This window comes from Scylla paramamosain, unplaced genomic scaffold (genome assembly GCF_035594125.1).
Source record: "Scylla paramamosain isolate STU-SP2022 unplaced genomic scaffold, ASM3559412v1 Contig28, whole genome shotgun sequence".
Taxonomy (NCBI): domain Eukaryota; kingdom Metazoa; phylum Arthropoda; class Malacostraca; order Decapoda; family Portunidae; genus Scylla; species Scylla paramamosain.
The window spans coordinates 150,001-170,035 of record NW_026973693.1 but is presented as its reverse complement, the minus strand read 5'-3'; positions in this window follow the sequence as shown (position 1 = coordinate 170,035).

The window sequence follows — 20,035 nt, the reverse complement described above, 5'->3', positions numbered from 1 at the left end:
CTTTTTTTTTTAGGTGTTTTTTTTTTATCTGATATGTTAAATTTTACCTGTAATAAGTTTTTTTATTCATTACCATTATATTTTTCATCATTACATAATTTTGATGAAGCAAAAAATTATTATTCTTTCTATGTTATTTATTTATCTTATTTATCTTATTTATCTTATTTATCATTACGCAATTCTAATTTGTCAGTGTGGCAACTTTACTTTCAATATTTTTTTCTTTTTATTCTTATCATTACATAATGTGTGAAGTTTTGTGTAGTTCCGTGTAGATCTCAATGCTTGTAATGTGAAATGCTGTGTTCTTCCCGTACATTAATTTTCATATCTCTCTCTCTCTCTCTCTCTCTCTCTCTCTCTCTCTCTCTCTCTCTCTCTCTCTCTCTCTCTCTCTCTCTCTCTCTCTCTCTCTCTCTCTCTCTCTCTCTCTCTCTCTCTCTCTCTCTCTCTCAACGACGTTATTTTATACCAAGAAACGTACACGGTTTTATTGAGACATATATCAAGATGGACTTAAAGACTTGAACTACTCTTACTTCTTTTTTCTGTCAGTGGTGCCTTTCAGATTTATATTTTAAACTTCCACCAAACCATTTCACTAAGTCTGAGGAGTGGTAGTAGTCGTAAGCTTAAGGATTATCAAGACTTCCTGCGGAGCTAAAACTGAGCAACCGGTTTGTATTTTTTTTTTTTTTGTCAGCAATTAACATGATCTTTTCTTTTATTTGTTGTCCTTGATTGTCCTTATTGCTTCCTGCAGCTTCCCTTATGTTCTCAGGTTCTTTTTTTCTTGAGGACAGCCTTCTTCGCACATAAGCGATAAAAAAAGACAACACGTTACCATTAATACATGCACTTGCCTCACATAACTCTTCCTTCCTCACATTGCAGAAGACAACGTAGAAATCATTCGTACCTTCTTCTTTGGGCCATTTCTTTGAGGAGCCACCAGAGCGGAGCACGTGTGTCTATCTCTGCTGTTCCCTTTTATGCCTGGGTCTTGATTTGATTTCAGTAACATTTCATTATTAGTATTGCTTGAATTTTTATTAATGTTTTATTTTTAGTTTTTAATATTATATTTGTAACCTCAGTTCTACGTCTACCAACAAGTGTCATAACGATCACATTGTGGGAAAATAAACTGATTTGAATTTATACCCATCACTCCCATGTTTTCCTTCAAGTCATCCCTTCGCTTTGGTTTTCTTCTCTTCCCCTTGCCTGTTGGGTTCATCTCCTCTATCTCTCCTCAGCACATCGCCAAACCACATCCATCTCGCCTTTTCTTTTCTATCTAAACCACCTCAGTCTCGTCTCTCTACCTTTGTCCCCAAACTTAACCTGCAGTCCCGTGTCCCCCTGACTTTCAAATTTAATGGCAGTTCTTAGCGGTAACTCTCTCAATCACCCACAGTATCAGTGACACCACTAATGCACGAGCTGACCACTAACAACTGCCAGCCTCGACACCAGCTCCTTAAATAGACATAATTGTTGTTATAGCTCCTTAAATAGACGTAATTGTTGCTATATAAAGAAAAGTTGCCACAAACCTGCATTTCTTACGCATTGAGCCCTCCTGCTGCTGGGAAACTGAGTTGAGCCCTCCTGCTGCTGGGAAACTGAGTGGGACCAGTGGTAACTTTGTGGATTTGTGTGTGTGTGTGTGTGTGTGTGTGTGTGTGTGTGTGTGTGTGTGTGTGTGTGTGTGTGTGTGTGTGTGTGTAACAACTTTAGTGCCTCAAAAGAGAGAGAGAGAGAGAGAGAGAGAGAGAGAGAGAGAGAGAGAGAGAGAGAGAGAGAGAGAGAGAGAGAGAGAGAGAGAGAGAGAGAGAGAGAAGATTAGACAAGTTTATGGATGGGGATAACAGATGGAAATAGGTAGGTATATTTCATACAGGGACTGCCACGTGTAAGCCTGGTCGCTCCTTGCAGCTTCCCTTATTTCTTATGTTCTTATGTTCTTAGAGAGAGAGAGAGAGAGAGAGAGAGAGAGAGAGAGAGAGAGAGAGAGAGAGAGAGAGAGAGAGAGAGAGAGAGAGAGAGAGAGAGAGAGAGAGAGAGAGAGAGAGAGAACATAGTACCATAAAATTAATACTGTTCATCCATGTTTGTGTGTGGGTGGGTGAAAATAAAGTATGGTTTGTCCGTTGTGTGTGTGTGTGTGTGTGTGTGTGTGTGTGTGTGTGTGTGTGTGTGTGTTTTGTGTGTGTGTGTGTGTGTGCGTGCGTGCGCGTCTATGAAAATATTCCCTCAAAAACTAGACACGAGAAAATAAAATATAACGTTGAAATAACACCGTATCAGAATGATATGGAAATATGAGTTTACAACATATTTTCTAATATAACTTATTCCCCCGAGCGGAGCGAGAAGCTTCCAATTCTCCGACCGGAGCGAGGGGCTTCTAATTTTTTTACGGCACATCTCTAGAACCACCGCTCCGCCTGGCCCCTGGAGGGTACAGCGATGATTTGCCCAGGAGCACCTTTTGGTGTCCATCGCATATAAGAATTCTGATTTCAGTCTCGGAAACACTATTTAGTATGTAACTTTTGACGGTGCATCTTTCTTATTTTATGACTCGCCGTTTTGCCGTTTTGCATATTTCGATTTATCTGCATGTGAGCGTTTTGCCGTATTTTGCATATTTCGATTTATCGGCATGTGAGCGAAGGTTTCTTGTGCCTCGCAACTCGCGCAACTATCGCCTCATCACTGTAGATCGAGCTCGAACGCACAAAAAGCGCAAATTATTTGCCATAGCTTCCTTCATATACGGGATAGCCAGTCTTGGTTGACACCATCAGACTCAGCAGTGACTGTAGAATCAAGGTTTATGGTAAAAACTTGACAAAACAGAAAAGGAAATGGTATTACGACGAGTGGAACTGTGAAGATGTTAAAAAAAAGTCTAACATGTTTTACTTATGCTCGGTATTTTCAGTAGTTAATCATTGAATGCTGAAATATGTTATGACATTAAGTAGGAGAAACTCTCGTGAACACGACAGTGTGATCAGAATACAGAGAAACAACAGAGTATAAAATCAAAACACCTTTTGAAAATTAACAGTTGGGATGTATAAATATGTCGCCAACTGTGTAGTACATGTCATAGAAACAAAAATACAAAATACAAAGGAAAACATAGCAGGTGATATATTAGTGTAATATGTAAAATTCAGAAGGGCAACGTAGCAAGTGATGTGATGGACTGCAGTGGTCAGGTGTTGCTCCACTAATAGCAACCAGTCCGGCTGGTGACGGACTGCTGGGCGGGATGTGACGCCGTGAGACAAACAGGTTCTCATGACACGGGTCGCTCATTAATTTAGTGCCAAACTGATGGTGGTGTTTTTGTCACATGATGAACAGTTTAGAGGATGTCACTGTGTCTGACAACTGCACTGTGGCTGGTGTGGGAGTTAAAGCGATGTTATCCATCAAGTCCTTTTCTTAACCCATTCTTCAGAACAAGAAAATGGTGGAAGTTGCAAGAGACCATTTCCTGAATAAAACATAGCCGTTTGTTGTCCCTATTCATAATTTTATCTGGTCTTCTCTTAAGGCTGCACATTGACTCACCACTACCTTGTTACAGTGTCATTCCTATGTGTCATTCTCTCTCTCTCTCTCTCTCTCTCTCTCTCTCTCTCTCTCTCTCTCTCTCTCTCTCTCTCTCTCTCTCTCTCTCTCTCTCTCTCTCTCTCTCTCTCTCTCTCTCGTTCTCACTGTCTGTTTCTTCAATGGATCAGAAGGTCCGTCAGTGTTATAACAAACACGTCGTGGCTTTCACACTCATTTGGTTCCTTAGGTACAAGTATGTACAGAGACACCACGTCTGGCTTGGAACTCTCGCGAGCCTTCTCTGCCCACCTCGCCCACCGGCACTCCACTCGGCAGCTTCACCTTCATATATCATGGTGGCCAGGTGGCCAATACAGCGGCCCTTCCTAATACTGTTGTTACGTATGTTAATTAAGTACATAATACATGATGGTACTAAACAGAACACATCATGATACAGTATACATGTATTGTCACCAAAAGTTAACTAGAGTAATATTCATTTATGTACGGCTACAACTCGCTTCCCATACTAAACCGTGAAAACGATGCTGAACTAAGGGTGGTTTTTACAGCGCAGCTACGGAAGAAGGAGAAAGAGATGAAAATTTATATGGGAACCCAGGTGACCTCAGCCTGGGTCCCACGCTGTACGTGAGGAAAGAAGGAAAGAGAAAGTAAACTATAATGTAACAATTCATGCCATTACAAACTGTCGGATTAATGAGTCCGTTCCAGTCACATTCCATTATTTTAGAACCGATTTATTCTTATTGTGATATAAAAAAAAATCCCACTTCCTCCAAAAATGACCTGTTCTTAATTAGGGTAAGTAAAGAAAACTAATAGATGAATAACTAGATTGCATATTTTAACTCCATTGTCACTAATCTTATTGTGAACCTTTGAGAATAATTATGTATAATGATTTTCGGTGTAAATCAAGCTGATGTCATGATGCAGAAAGAAATAGACACATTTTTCTACTATTTAGACCATTGCCAGATGCTTCTGTGATGATCGTATGGTGACTGTTCCCAGTGATAGTGCACAATCCTTATTAAGCTACAACTTTAATCATAAAAGCTTTCTGGAGAACCTCAAAACTGCCCAGTCAGATGAATTATCGCAAGAACAATGAGACCAACTTCGAAAATACAAACAACTTTCAATACAGACTTAAAAATAGTCGAGATAAGAACCCAGACTTTGAGAGGATAGTCCCCAATGGTTTATATATATATATATATATATATATATATATATATATATATATATATATATATATATATATATATATATATATATATATATATATATATATATATATATATATATATATATATATATATATATATATATATATATATTAATTCATATTGGGTGTTAAGACAAAAGCAGTGCAGGATGACGGATTTCGTTAATCCCGGAAGAGAACAACATAGTGGCCATGGTAAAGTTAAGGGGGGGTTAAGTAAAAAAGACCGTGTTTGCCTGAAATCAATACATAATGCAGGTGATTGACGTACATTATCACCTGGATAACGAAGAGAGGGAGACGTGGACGCAGGTGAACTACTTTGCACTTACCTGCTCCGTTCTTCTCTAATGTTACGGTTTTAGTTTTGCAAGTACATTTAGTGTAGCTTTGTTATTTTTTTTTTTGTGTGTAATAATAATGATAATAATAATAATAATAATAATAATAATAATAATAATTATTATTATTATTATTATTATTATTATTATTATTAATATCATCATTATCAATAATCAACAGTTGATTGGTAGATGCTATTGACAGATGCAAGGAAGCCACAGAACGCCTGACTTCTGACTCTGACTCTAAAATTTCTGATTGGGGCAGAACAAACTTAGTATTGTTCAATGACTTTTTTTTTTCTCTCCATCTATTAACTCGACACAACCTTCCAGATAACTATCCCCTCTTCTTCAATGACACTCAACTGTCGCCCTCTTCTATACTGAACATCCTCGGTCTATCTTTGTAATCTAAACTGGAAACTTAACATCTCACCTCTAGCTAAAACAACTTCTATGAAGTTAGGCTTTCTGAGTCGTCTCCGCCAGTTTTCTCACCCCCCACCCCACAACTGCTAACTCTATACAGGTCCCTATCCGTCCATGTAAGGAGTATGCTTCACATGTATGTGGGGGGGGAGGGGCGGTCCCACTCATACGGCTCTTTTAGACAGGGTGGAGTCAAAAGCTTTTCGTCTTGCCAACTCCTCTCCTCTAACTGACTGTTTTCAGCCTCTTTCTTATCGCCGCAGTGTTGCATATCTTGCTATCTTCTACAGCTATTTTCATGCCAAGTGCTCTTGCTAACCTTCCCTCCTCCCTCAACCTCACTGCACAAGACTTTCTTCATTCACTCACCCCTTTTCTGTCCACCTCTTTAATGCAAAAGTTAACCAGTATTCTCATTCATTCATCCCTTTCTCTGATAAACTCTGGAATTCCCTGCCTGCTTCTGTATTTCCACCTTCCTATGACTTGAACTCTTTCAAGAGGGAGGTTTCAACACACTTATCCTGTAATTTTTTTAATAACGCTTTCGACTCAGTGGGCCCTTTTTTTTAAATTGAAGTTTTGTTGCCCTTGGCCGGTGCCCATCATATATATATATATATATATATATATATATATATATATATATATATATATATATATATATATATATATATATATATATATATATATATATATATATATATATATATATATATATATATATATATATATATATATATATATATATATATATATATATATATATATATATATGCAGCCAGCAGCTGATAATATACATTGTTGGTATAAATAAAACCTTAAAACCAATGAGACTACCACCAAACCAGAGGCAAATTATGAGGTAGACTATAAAAATGAAAGGTAAAAGGGTAAAATTAAGAACAGAGAAATTAAAACAATGTGAAAAGATGAAGTTAATTAGAATGACAAACAAGAGTAGAAGTAACATCAGTGGTTATTAAACAGCCTGACTAGAGTGGCACGGCGATGTGCTTGTAACGGTCAGTGCCGGCTCTCATGGCGACCAGCTTGGCACATGCACGTAGGGCTCGTCGCGGCGGCGGTGCCTCGCGGGGAAGCAGGTCGCGGTGGTGTGTGGATGTGTGTGTGTGTGTGTGTGTGTGTCCTCCTCCTGTATCAAACTTGCAATACTTTGACATGTCTCCTCTATTCTTCTTCTCATTGCTTCAATAACTGCTAAGGTTTTTACAGAATCGCGGGCATTTTTTGATCAGTGGAAGTCATGCATTGTGGATTCATTTATTCGACATACTACTTTGTACCTCGCATGAGTCTTCCAGTACATTCACATGTCCCCTAACCTCAATTCTCCCCAGTGTTTCAGTCACTCCGAAGGTGTATATATGGTTGAGGATATTTTTCTTGCTCAGCTAAAGCCATGCATTGTGGATTTATTTATTCGAAATATTTCACATGGATTTCGTGAGCTGCACAACGCCTCCTGAATCTCGTGTGCTGTGTTGAATTATTGCAATAGAAAACGAAGAAGACAGTGAAATGGTGACTGGTGGTCTGGTGTGGCGACCCTTAACGGGAGTCGCAGGAAGGAGAGAGATCAAGCGTTGCAGTAATCCTATTAGAGAATAGTTTGTGAAATACTTGTGTAGCAGAGATAGTGAATATGTTGGTCGGTTCTTTTCAGGTCTTTTGATGTCTCTTTCCTGGTGAATCAATTGCAGCTATTCCGTATCAATGTTTAGAAAAGATGATTTACTTTCTGCGGTTATTTTGACTATTTTTAGATTCTCTCTCTCTCTCTCTCTCTCTCTCTCTCTCTCTCTCTCTCTCTCTCTCTCTCTCTCTCTCTCTCTCTCTCTCTCTTTTTTTGTATGTAAATTATAACTGTGTCCACATTCTTTTCTTGTTTCTTATTTTTTTTCTTCCGTTATTTCTTTTTTCTTTTTTTTCCCTTTTGTTTTCTCCTCCTCCTCCTCCTCCTCCTCCTCCTCCTTCTCCTCCTCCTGCTCCCATTCTTCCTGATATCGGGGGCCGGCACTTGGGAACTATCTAATCCCGATGTGGAGAGCAAACTATGTCTCAAAGAAATTCATGTTCTTCCTTTTTCATGCGGACCTGTTCTGCCGCTTCTTATCTTCGTGGGGAATATTTTTTCGACAATTCCAAGTAGAGATTCTGCGTTTGCTTGGGAACTGGGAAAGGGGAAAGTTTTTTTTTTTTTGTGGTGTGTGTGTGTGTGTGTGTGTGTGTGTGTGTGTGTGTGTGTGTGTGTGTGTGTTTGGTTTGGGTCTTATAAGGAAGCTTCATGTGGACTCAAAATATCACAGTTATGTTATGATTTATTAAGTGTGGTGAGTAGATTTTTGTGGTGAGAAAATGCAGGATTAAGCAGCAGATCTTTATTTCTGTAACGATTCGACAATGAGGACGTTACAGAAATATATATATCTTGTACCATCCTGTGCTATTTTTTCACCACTCATTACCTGATATAACAACGTAACTGTAATAACACAATAACGACAATTAAAGTAGCAGTCTCTCAGCCTCTGATAATATTATGTAACGCTTTTCATAACTGACAACGAAAGGTCGTGCTACATTATCACAATTCATGCCATAGATATAAAAATGAGACCACTGGGGACAAGCAGATCACCGACTTTGCCTGTCTGTCTGCCTGTCTGTCTGTTTGTCTGTGTCTGTTTAACTATCTATCTGTCAATCTATTCGTTTGTCTGTGTCTCCCTGCCTGCCTGCCTCTCTCTCTCTCTCTCTCTCTCTCTCTCTCCACCACTACCACCGCCAAATTCTATCTACCGGATAAGACTTCAAATACAAGCAATTGAAAAAGGAATGAACCTAATGAACCCGAAACAAACCACCGATTTAATCATTGCAGTGAAACCAAATCCCGTGAACCACTAAAAGCATCACTTGCCCATACAGTCTGAGTGAATTAGCCTTCCAGTCCAGCTCACAACGTAATGCTAATACGGGTGTCTGAATCGCACAAAAGGATACCGACAAAAAACTCAATAAAAAAAAGCATTCATTGATCCCTGCAAATCACACAGGCGGTCATGAGGGAAGGGAGGCGCACTGACTGATGGAAGCACTGTTGAAGAGCTTGTTTGTATATGTCTTAGTGTGAATATCGTTGAAAGTAACTACACAGGTGAATAAAATGACTTTGAATTGTGAGTCTTTTCTGTAAAACACGCGTGAGAGGCGATGGGATGTGTGTGTGTGTGTGTGTGTGTGTGTGTGTGTGTGTGTGTGTGTGTGTGTGTGTGTGTGTGTGTGTGTGTGTGTGAAGAGGGGGGAAAGGAAAAGGGATGGATGGAAGCATTTGTGTGTGTGTGTGTGTGTGTGTGTGTGTGTGTGTGTGTGTGTACATGAGTATTAATGGTGGCCTTATCACACTGCAACACCCATACACTCTCCCTAACATAATTTGCCACCACACGTTTATCTCCCCCTATTGGCGTATTAGAAAATGAAACCGTGAAATAAAGTTGGATGCAGCATGTGTATAATTCCCACATGCCGATCTATTTTCGTATATATAGGAAATAAAGCTGTAGAAGAAGGAAATTATTACGTAAAATTTCCTAAATATATACCGTAAAGGGATTTTGTTGTTGAAAAGACATAATATTCATCCGCCGATAGGTTCTAAATTGAAGACAGCGACTTATCTCACGTCTTGGCTCATAACTCATTGCTCTATCTCTCCTTCATCCTGCAGTGCCTTGGCTCAACACTTCCACCTTACATTGATGCAGGACTTAAAGCGCATTGTAATTTCAGTTTTGGAATGGAGTTCGGATGGTGGATGAAGTGCTGAAATAGAGATCTAGGGTCTCAACTTAAAGCCGATTCTTGCTAACTGGACTTCCCAACACGTGGCTTCATTGTCACATTTAAAACTCACACAATATTAATGAAGAAGAACACAACTACTGCTTACCACATAACATCTTTTTCTCTAGATATGTTTTTCAATGTACATAATGAGATCAATATTTCTGACAGCTCTCTCTCAACCAGGCCAGGCCATCTGTCATCATCATCCATCAATTTATCCAGCCATCTCTTGAGACTGTGTAATGTCTGTGCACTTAACTCTTTTGTACATTTTGCTAGTTTGCTGTCATGCTTGTAATTTTCTTTTCCATCCCCTTAAATATAAGCAGTAAGGCACTACCTCTGCTATTTAACCCTTTCATTCCGGTGATCATATATGAACGATTGCATCAGTGCGTCCGTAGCGACGGCGATCGTTCCCGTAATCAAGAATTTTCGCGCCTCAATTTTGAGCTCCAAGCGCGGTTTCTCGAGTCAGATGGCGCGTGGAAGTGTCTGGCATCTGTTTCCACCCGTAGTGTTGCCACTAGCTCTGTATATTTAGCGGTAACTAAGCTATTCTCCCATTCTGCAGGAGTCAAGTCACTTGACTGGTTGACTTTCACAGCAGACCACACTCCGCAGACGCTCCCGACTTGACTTGCACTCAGGGAGACGACTGGACTTCAGGAGAGGCAGTATAAAAAGTCCTGCCGGCGTCCAGAGCTAGTAGACGGGCATTTTTAAGCGGACCGTCTCTGGCCGTGTGCGAAAGGATTGCTTGCTCTCTGTGTATTCCTTGCAACGGATAACACCGCTCTGCCCACACTTCCAGCTACCTACATCCTGCCAGTGACGTCTGTGCTTGTCCTGCACAACAGGGAGAATTCCACCTGGGAATCCTCCCAAGCCCTGTGTACCGGGGACTCCGTGTTGAGTCCCGCCCAGGCATCTTTTATCTCCACCTGTATTTCTCTTTTCGCCCTTAGTGTCCTCCTCACTGGTGAAGGTGAACCCCGCGGGCAGTGCCTCAAGGGGGGCCCTTAGAAGGGCTGCCTTAAGCCAGTGAGGAATGTTCGAGCAAAAACATTGGATAGGGCAGTTGCGATGGCTTTTAGAGGCTGGACTGCTAAACTGAGGTACATAGGTAGGCTCCTTCCATTTTTCTGTCCTTTAGTTGTGTTGTGTGTCGGGCCTCGGCCCCCTTGTAGGTTATATTATTGTACTGACATGTAACAAGGATGGCACGAGTGAAGATCAAAACGCACAATGCCAACGAACCTAGAAGAAAGACAACTCTCTTGAAAATACTCATCAACAATAAGATATATCCAACCAACATCATTCCAACTCAAGATGGATATGTTGTCATCTCTTCAGACGAAGAACAAGAGAAAATATTTCAAGACCCTATCAAGAATGAATTTCAACATGAAATTCATGAAACATGACCCCACCAGAATTGAAGGCTAAAAGGACTGTCATAGATAGCCTTCAATGTAAACTCACACATACACGCAAACTCTGAGGAAGACATCACCAGTGAGCTCTATGTGCCCACAACACCTACCTACCTGGAAAACAAAATTGACAATGTATTCAAATTCCCAAACTCTAAGACGATCAAAATAGCATTCACACAAGCTCTGTTTGCGCAAAAAGTACTGAACATGGACTCAAACTATTTTCCATGAAGATCCCTCACTACCAAACCCAGCAAGAGAAGTTTTGCCACATACAAACATGCTTCAGATGCTATATTAGGTCGAGTCCCACATCACTAAGGATTGCCCAAAGAACAAAAACCACAAAACATGTTCACAGTGCGCCGAGGAAGGCCACACTTGGAAGAACTGTAGCAAAGAGAGCAACAATTGCATCAATTGCGGAGAAAATCACAGAACGCTGTCAATGAAATGCAGATACAGGAAAGAAGCAATTAAGAAGAAAAGAGAAGAAGAGAAGGGAAAAGTAACCTACTCCCAAGCAGCGAAAACCAACACCAACTCAACTATGAACAACACCACCTTCACACAGATCAACAAAGATGAACACCTCAACATTTATTCTTGTATGATCCACGCTCATCTAATGAACGTAATTGAACCCGGCAGTTATGCAAATGAACTGATCGCTACTTTGAAAGCAAACAGCCTGCCACAAATCAACCTACCAAACACCCCCAACTCCACCAAACTCCACCTAGCTATTGTTGCTGACGGCGGAAAACTGGTTGACATGATGACACAAGACCCATCTACCGATACACACAATAAAGAACACCAAATTATAACAACAACAAACACACACCAACAACAACAAACTGACAAACAAAAGACACAACAAAACACAAAGAAACAACTACACTGCAATGACATAGAACTTGAAATAATATCCAAGGAAAGTAATGGCTGGCCAGACCACAGACAACTTAGCCACCGAGTCACAGGAAGAGAAGACGGGACCTTTAAATTCACATACAATGAACCAACAATAGAAGCACACGAAGTACTTGATCTAATAGAAAATGGTGAAATAACAATGCATGACTGCTTTATTATACTACAGGACAGTATATTTAGGAAAATAAGATCAGGACAAATGAAAGAAAGATCACCATCCTCTACACAAACTCAAAGAATTAAAACAAAAGAATCGCAGTAACACAAACAAACAGATACAGATACACACACTTACACACACTAACAACATGGCCCTTCGTAACATAAAAATCATACAACACAACGTACTACACTGGTTTAATAGGAGGATTTCACTATCTAACACACACAATCATTGACCCTGATGTAATACTTATAAACAGTCACTGCACACACGAAAACACACCAATTAAAATCCCAGGATACAACGTACACACAAAAAATACCCTTAACACTTCTGATGGCACAGCAATAGCAATTAAAAAGAATATACAATATAAACTTCTTGATGGTTTTTTATCTGATTTAATTACAATAGAAGTCATGACCACAACTGGCAAAATTATTATTTCCACACTATATCAACCCCCTTCAAGAAACTTTATACCAATTCCCGACTTCACCAAACTATTCAGACGCAACAGGCCAGTCTACATGCTAGGCGATCTCAGTGCAAACCACCCCACTTTAGGTTACACTCACAGCAACACGAAAGGAAGACAGCTAAACACACTCATACAAAACAGGCTAATACAACACACAGCGCCAGAATTCCCTACATATTACAATCATTATTATGCATTAGTAGCATTAGTTGTAGTATAGTATTATTATCGGCTTAATTATTGTCATTATCATCACTAATATGTCTGTGTGTGTGTGTGTGTGTGTGTGTGTGTGTGTGTGTGTGTGTGTGTGTGTGTGTGTGTGTGTGCGCGCGCGTGCGCTATTTATATAGGATTTTTTTTTTTTATTTATAGACGATTTATAGAGGTACAAAAAAGAGAGAGAGAGTCTGGATGTAATACCGTTGATCAGATATTGTAGGTCAAAGGAGTGATGAAGGGGAGGGGGAGAGGAGAGTAGATAACAGGAAAGGGAGATAACATAGAAGAAACTCAGGTATTTTCCTGTTTCTCACCTTTTTCTTCATCTGCGTCACATCTTTCGTTCCTCTCCTCCTCCTCCTCCTCCTCCTCCTCCTCCTCCTCCTCCTCCTCCTTTCTTTCTTCCTTCCTTCCTTCCTTCCCTTCACAATGGGTCTCTTCTTTCATTTTCCTTTGATACATATTTTCACACACACACACACACACACACACACACACACACACACACACACACACACACACACACACACACACACACACACACACACACTGTCATGATCCCGGTTATCTTTCCGAGAAAGTGGACGTCACACTGATCCCAGAAAGTTTTAAAGGCCTGTATTTTTAAAGGCCTCGAATACCTACCCGATCTATCAGAAATCGTCAGCTATCAAACCCTCTCACAAAATCCTTACCGTGGCGCAGCACACCAGGAATCACCTCACTGCCAGGTCAGTGTTGGGGTACAAAAGTACAATTATTCTATGTAATAACAAAATATATTAATAATGATATTAATTTACAAATGAATTAAAGAAATACACATTAAAGGAAATTAGAGAGTAAATTTCTACCCGAGATCTACTCAGGGTAAGTCCCACACTCACTCACAATACTTTCCCCTTTTACTAAGTCTCTTCTATCACCTCCCTTGCTGCTTAAGGGCTATGCACACCAATATATGACATTCCCGTCACTTCACAAAGCACTAAAATCCTTCCACTCCTTCACGAGCCGCTGGAATATTTTCCCTAGCTGCAGGAATTTCCCCAGACGCTGTCACCACGTCCTCCAGCAACAATTTTCGTCTTCACCTCCTCAGACCACGCAAGGCATCACCACTACCGCCACACTTCACCTATAACACCACAACACCACCCACAAAGACACCGATAACACCACAACACCACCCACAAAGACACCGATAACACCACAACACCACTACAACCCCAGCCACAATATGGCTGCCTCTCAGCCCTGACGCTGCACTCTCAGCGTTTAGGTATCGCCACAACCCACCAACCAAATTTCAGCGGACAAGAACTCTTGGTGCCACAAAAGACTCTCCAGCCTGATCCTGGATATCAGGGCTGTACCACAACATGCCAGTACCTCCACACACCCGCTCAATCACCATGACAACACTCAAATTTACCCCGTGAGAACGCCGCCCCTTGTCTCTCCCCCAGGGCTTTACTGCGTCCTCATTTCTACTGACTCAGATACGTCTGCTGACGCAGACACCTATCGCTCTTCCTCACTACACATTTCACTTCACATACACCCCTCCCCTTATATATATATATATATATATATATATATATATATATATATATATATATATATATATATATATATATATATATATATATATATATATATATATATATATATATATATATATATATATATATATAAAGACCTTAAATTATGAAGAAAATAATGTTACGTGATATAAAATGAGTAAACAAGTTTCATACTAATTTATAACTAAAAATAAAGATATGCACAGGAGGAAAACGGAACACGGGGAACACTAAGAAAATGTGTCCCTTTTCAGGATAAACTTGGCAAATAACATCACACACACACACACACACACACACACACACACACACACACACACACACACACACACACACACACACACACACACACACACACACACACACACACACACACACACACACACACACACACACACACACATCGATTAACCTTCCCTTTCTCCCACTGTACAAGATTACACATAAGGAGGGAAGGGGAGCGGAGTGAAAGAATCCTTCTCTTCCTTCTACTCCTCCTCCTCCTCCTCCTCCTCCTCCTACTCCTCCTCTTCCATGTATTTTCTTCAAGTAGTTTAGCATTGATATGTAATAGTATGTTGTATTTCTATATTGTAGCTCCACATGTCTCCGTTTTTTTTTTTCTTCTTCTTCTTACGTATTCCTAAATATTCCTCCTCTGGGTTTATTTTTGTAAGCGCCTGCTGCATCTATAAACTCGTCAAGGTGGTGGAATACTGTAAACACTGGTTCCGAGTACATTGTCTTGTTTATTCCTTCATAACATCAGCGTATCTCAGTACAACTCGTTTCTGCCGACAAATACATGACTTCAGAATACAATAATAATATATCTACGCTTATATAACATAATAACCACACAAATTCTATGCACAAAGCAATTGCTGACTCAGTAAAAATCACTGTGTTACTCGCCAAAGCTTATTCCTTCCAAAACTCATTGCAGCGGCTCCTAATCAGATCTCTATGGTGCACCGCACACCTAACTACAGCTCAGGTGCACTGTGAGAGGCCGCCAGTCAAAGGGTGGAGGGGCAGATCTCTAAATAAGAACATAAGAACATAAGAAATAAGGGAAGCTGCAAGAAGCCACCAAGCTTACATGTGGCAGTCCCTGTATAAAAGATACCCACCTTTTTCCACCTATCATCCCCATCCATAAACCCGTCTAATCTTCTCTTAAAGCTCCCTAATGTCCTAGCACTAACAACATGATTACTGAGTCCGTTCCACTCATCTGCCACTCTATTTAAGAACCATTTTCTTCCAATCTCTTTCCTAAACCTAAATTTTTCAAGCTTGAACCAGTTATTTCTTGTTCTACCATGGATGCTGATCCTAAGAATTTTGCTTACATCTAGATCCCTTGTTATAACCCTTATACCACTCAAAGACATCTATCAGGTCCCCTCTTAACCTACGTCTCTCTAAGGAATGTAAATTTAACAGCTCCAATCTCGCCTCGTAAGGAATACTCCTCATCCCCTGTATCCTTTTAGTCATTCTCCTCAGTACTGATTCTAATAGACCTATATCTTTCCTGTAATGTGGGGACCAGAACTGCACAGCGTAGTCTAGATGAGGTCTGACCAGCGCCAAGTATAACTTTAATATTACTTCCGGCCTTCTACTTTTAACACTCTAAAAATGAATCCTAGTACCCTATTTGCCCTGTTTCTGGCCTCTATGCATTGTTTCCCTAGACGGAGTTCAGAGCTAACTATAACTCCTAAATCTTTCTCGTACCCTGTACCTACCAGAGTTTTGTTGTTTAATGTGTATCTACTGTGTGGGGAGAATTGTGCAATGAGCGACCTGTTGGAAACGCGCTCCTCTCTCTCCTCCACTGTCTTGGCACCAAGTGGGGCATAGATGCCTGCTAGCTAATTTCATTCCTCGCTTCTACTCATTAGCTACTGCTCATGCTTACATCATATTATGGTCATATTACAGGAAATGCATAGTTACAATATTATACAGCATATTATACAATATTGATTTACATATAAATGACATTCTTTAGTTATGTTGTGTTGAAAAATATGGTGTAATAATCTACACATAGCAACTCCATCTAGAAAACGGTTTGAAGGTAGACTAATCTATCAGCGCCACCACTATCATCACTATGTGGCGCCTACAATTTTATTTTATATATCTACTAGGATTTTAATGTAGTGATGCTTATTTTTATGCCTTTATCTGTAAAATATTTGTTCTCGTGATTATTGGGGTTAATTTCGTTTCTTGGGTTAGAGAGAGAGAGAGAGAGAGAGAGAGAGAGAGAGAGAGAGAGAGAGAGAGAGAGAGAGAGAGAGAGAGAGTACAGCAGCCCTCCAAATCTCACTGTACAAAGAATGGTAACACCCCTTTAAGTGTGTAATGTGTAGACCTGCCTACTTACACACACACACACACACACACACACACACACACACACACACACACACACACACACACACACACACACACACACACACACACAGGCCTCTCTCGATTGATAAATAATAAATAATACTAAATAGCGGATTGCAAATCTCCTTGTACTTTTTAATTTCCTTTGATTTTTTGTTATTTATTCTCTTCTTAATTTTCGCTTTTCCTTTTTTTCCCATCGATTTTTTCTCTCCGTTTTTGTTTTTTTTTAATGTTCGTTACTTTCTTCGTCGTCCCCTCTCCTTCCACTCCATCCTTTTCTTCAATTATACCTTTCAGTCCCTGTCTTACTGCCCTTTCCTCCTTTTCCCTTTCTTCCAATCCTTTTCTCATTCCTCCCTCCCCTTTCCTTCCCTTCCTTCTCACCTCTAATCTTCTACCCAACTTTCTTCCCAACACCCCCCTCTCTCTCTCTCTCTCTCTCTCTCTCTTTCTGTCTCCCTGTCGCATCTCCAGGTTACAAAAACACACATCTCTCTAATTTCTTTCTCCTTATATCCTTTTTGGGAAGGGTTTAAGGGCTTTGGGAAGGGTTTAAGGGTTCTGGGAAGGGTTTAAGGGTTTTGGGAAGGGTTTAAGGATTTGGGATAAGTGTTTTGGAGTTTTAGAGAGGTTTAGGTGTGGGCTGTTTTGACTGTCTACTAGTACTGCTGTTGCTGCTGCTACTACTACTACTACTACTACTACTACTACTACTACTACTACTACTACAACTACTGTTGCTTTATTACCATCACTACTACCATCCCAGTTTGAGTTTCACGCACACTTTCACTCACGTTACGGAGAACAAATAACATGTAAACCTTCTTCACTGTCTTAATTTAACAGCAGCAGCAGCAACAACAACAAAAACAACAAAAAAACAAACAAACAAACAAACGAACGGCAAACACACATCAAGTTCCACAAGTACAAGAGCCCAAAAGTTCGATTTTTTTTTTTTGTCTTTTCCTAAATTTTCATTCCGATATTTTTCCCTCTGATTCCCAAACCAGCAAGAATAATAAAATAAACAACAAAAAACCTCCAGTCCCTTCCCGGGCAATCGTCAGCACAGGGGAGCCGCTTGGCACTTTAACCTTGCAGAATGGGAGGAGGGGAAAGAAGAGGGGCTTTCAGGGGGCAGGGGGAGGAGGAAGAAGAGGGAGGAAGGAAGGGAATGAGGGAGCAAGGGGGTTTCTGAAGGGAGCTGGCAGGAAGAGAAGGAAGACAGGTAGATTGGAAGACTTAGGGAAGGAAGAAATGGGAAGGCAAGACGGAGGTAAAGGAGGAACGTGCATAAGGAAGAGGGAAGGAGTAGGAAGGAGAAGGTTGAATGAAGGAGAATGAAGAGGGAAAGGAAGCCTGAAGGAAGAGGCGCGGAAGAGGAAGAAAGAAGGCAGTGTACAGGAGGAATGGAGGAAGAGAAAAAATAGAATAGAGAAGGTGGGAGCCGACCATGAGAGAGAGAGAGAGAGAGAGAGAGAGAGAGAGAGAGAGAGAGAGAGAGAGAGAGAGAGAGAGAGAGAGAGAGAGAGAGATTTAATATATCGCTTGAAAGAACATTCATAACCGTCCTCTTCCTCTCCTCTCTCTCTCTCTCTCTCTCTCTCTCTCTCTCTCTCTCTCTCTCTCTCTCTCTCTCTCTCTCTCTCTCTCTCTCTCTCTCTCGCTGTGGCTCTCTCGCTCTCGTTTTGTTTGCATTTTTTGCTTTTAGAAGCATTGTTCTCCAACCAGTATTTAATGAATTAACACTATTCACAAAGTTGATTTACGGAAGAGTGATGTGCATGTAGTATTGAATGATGCGTATTTGCGTGGACAGTTTAATAATGCAGCAACACTTGGTCGTAAGACACATTTGATAACGCTGAGACAGAAAGAGAACTAATACAAGAGGAGATGAAATAAGAGAATTAACACTTGATGAGATGAAATGAAAGGTTCTAATGGCCTGGAATAGACGACCTGCTGACAGATGAAGGGAAAAGGCCAGAGAATGGATTAAATTTCGTCCGAGCGTCCTGTCACAGTCGCCATTTATATTAACTTCTTGATAAGTAAAAACTCCTGCCCGCGATATATTATTATTAAAAGTGTAGTCAACAACAACAACAACAACAACAACAACAACAACAACAACAACAACAACAACAACAACAACAACAACAACAACAACAACAACAACAACAACAACAACAACAACAACAACAACAACAACAACAACAACAACAACAACAACAACAACAACAACAACAACAACAACAACAACAACAACAACAACAACAACAACAACAACAACAATTCCACTTAATAAGAGGCCGCTACTGGTAACTATTTAATGAGAGGACAGTAAAGGCTAAACAGAATCCGTGAAGTCCTACAGGGTGTGGTCATTCATGCCCTGATTGGTAAAGTGTTTGATTAGCATGTTTACCTTGAGTCTTGTAAAGCGTTCACCCCTCACCACAGACTCAGGTGTCCACTCTCTCCCTTCTTAACACAAATTTCTCAATATTTCCGTCACATTCCAAAGCTGCGCATGACAATTACGTGCACCACATACCACAAACCAGAAACAATATAAAAAAGATAAAGACGACGAAAAAAACACACATACACAACTGGTACCGCCACACACCCATTGAGCGGCGTGACGTAAAGCGGTGTTGGGTCACGGCAGCAGGTGATGTAGCACGTCAGGTGAACCAATACTGTGTCTCGTGTCCCGCCACCTGTCCCAATTTGTGGTAATTAGGTTAGGTCCTCAGGTGTGTGTGTGTGTGTGTGTGTGTGTCATTGCTCTTGTTTGTTTAAGAGGAAGGGTGAAAATGGAGGAGCAAGAAGGAAGTCAGAAGAAAGACTGGAAGAAAATAAAAGAAAGAAGGAAAGTAGGAAATATTGTTATCTGTATTTACTGTGGATTTAATAAAAGAAGGAAGACTGCTTGTTGTTGTTGTTGTTGTTGTTGCTATTGTTGTTGTTATTGTTGTTGTTGTTGTTGTTGTTATTTTTATTATTATTATTATTATTATTATTATTATTATTATTATTATTATTAATTATTATTATTATTATTATTATTATTATTATTATTATTATTATTATTATTATTATTATTATTATTATTATTATTATTATTATTATTATTATTATTATTATTATTATTATTATTATTATTATTATTATTATTATCATTATTATTATTATTATCATTATTATTATTATTATTATTATTATTATTATTATTATTATTATTATTATTATTATTAATATAATAATAATAATAATAATAATAATA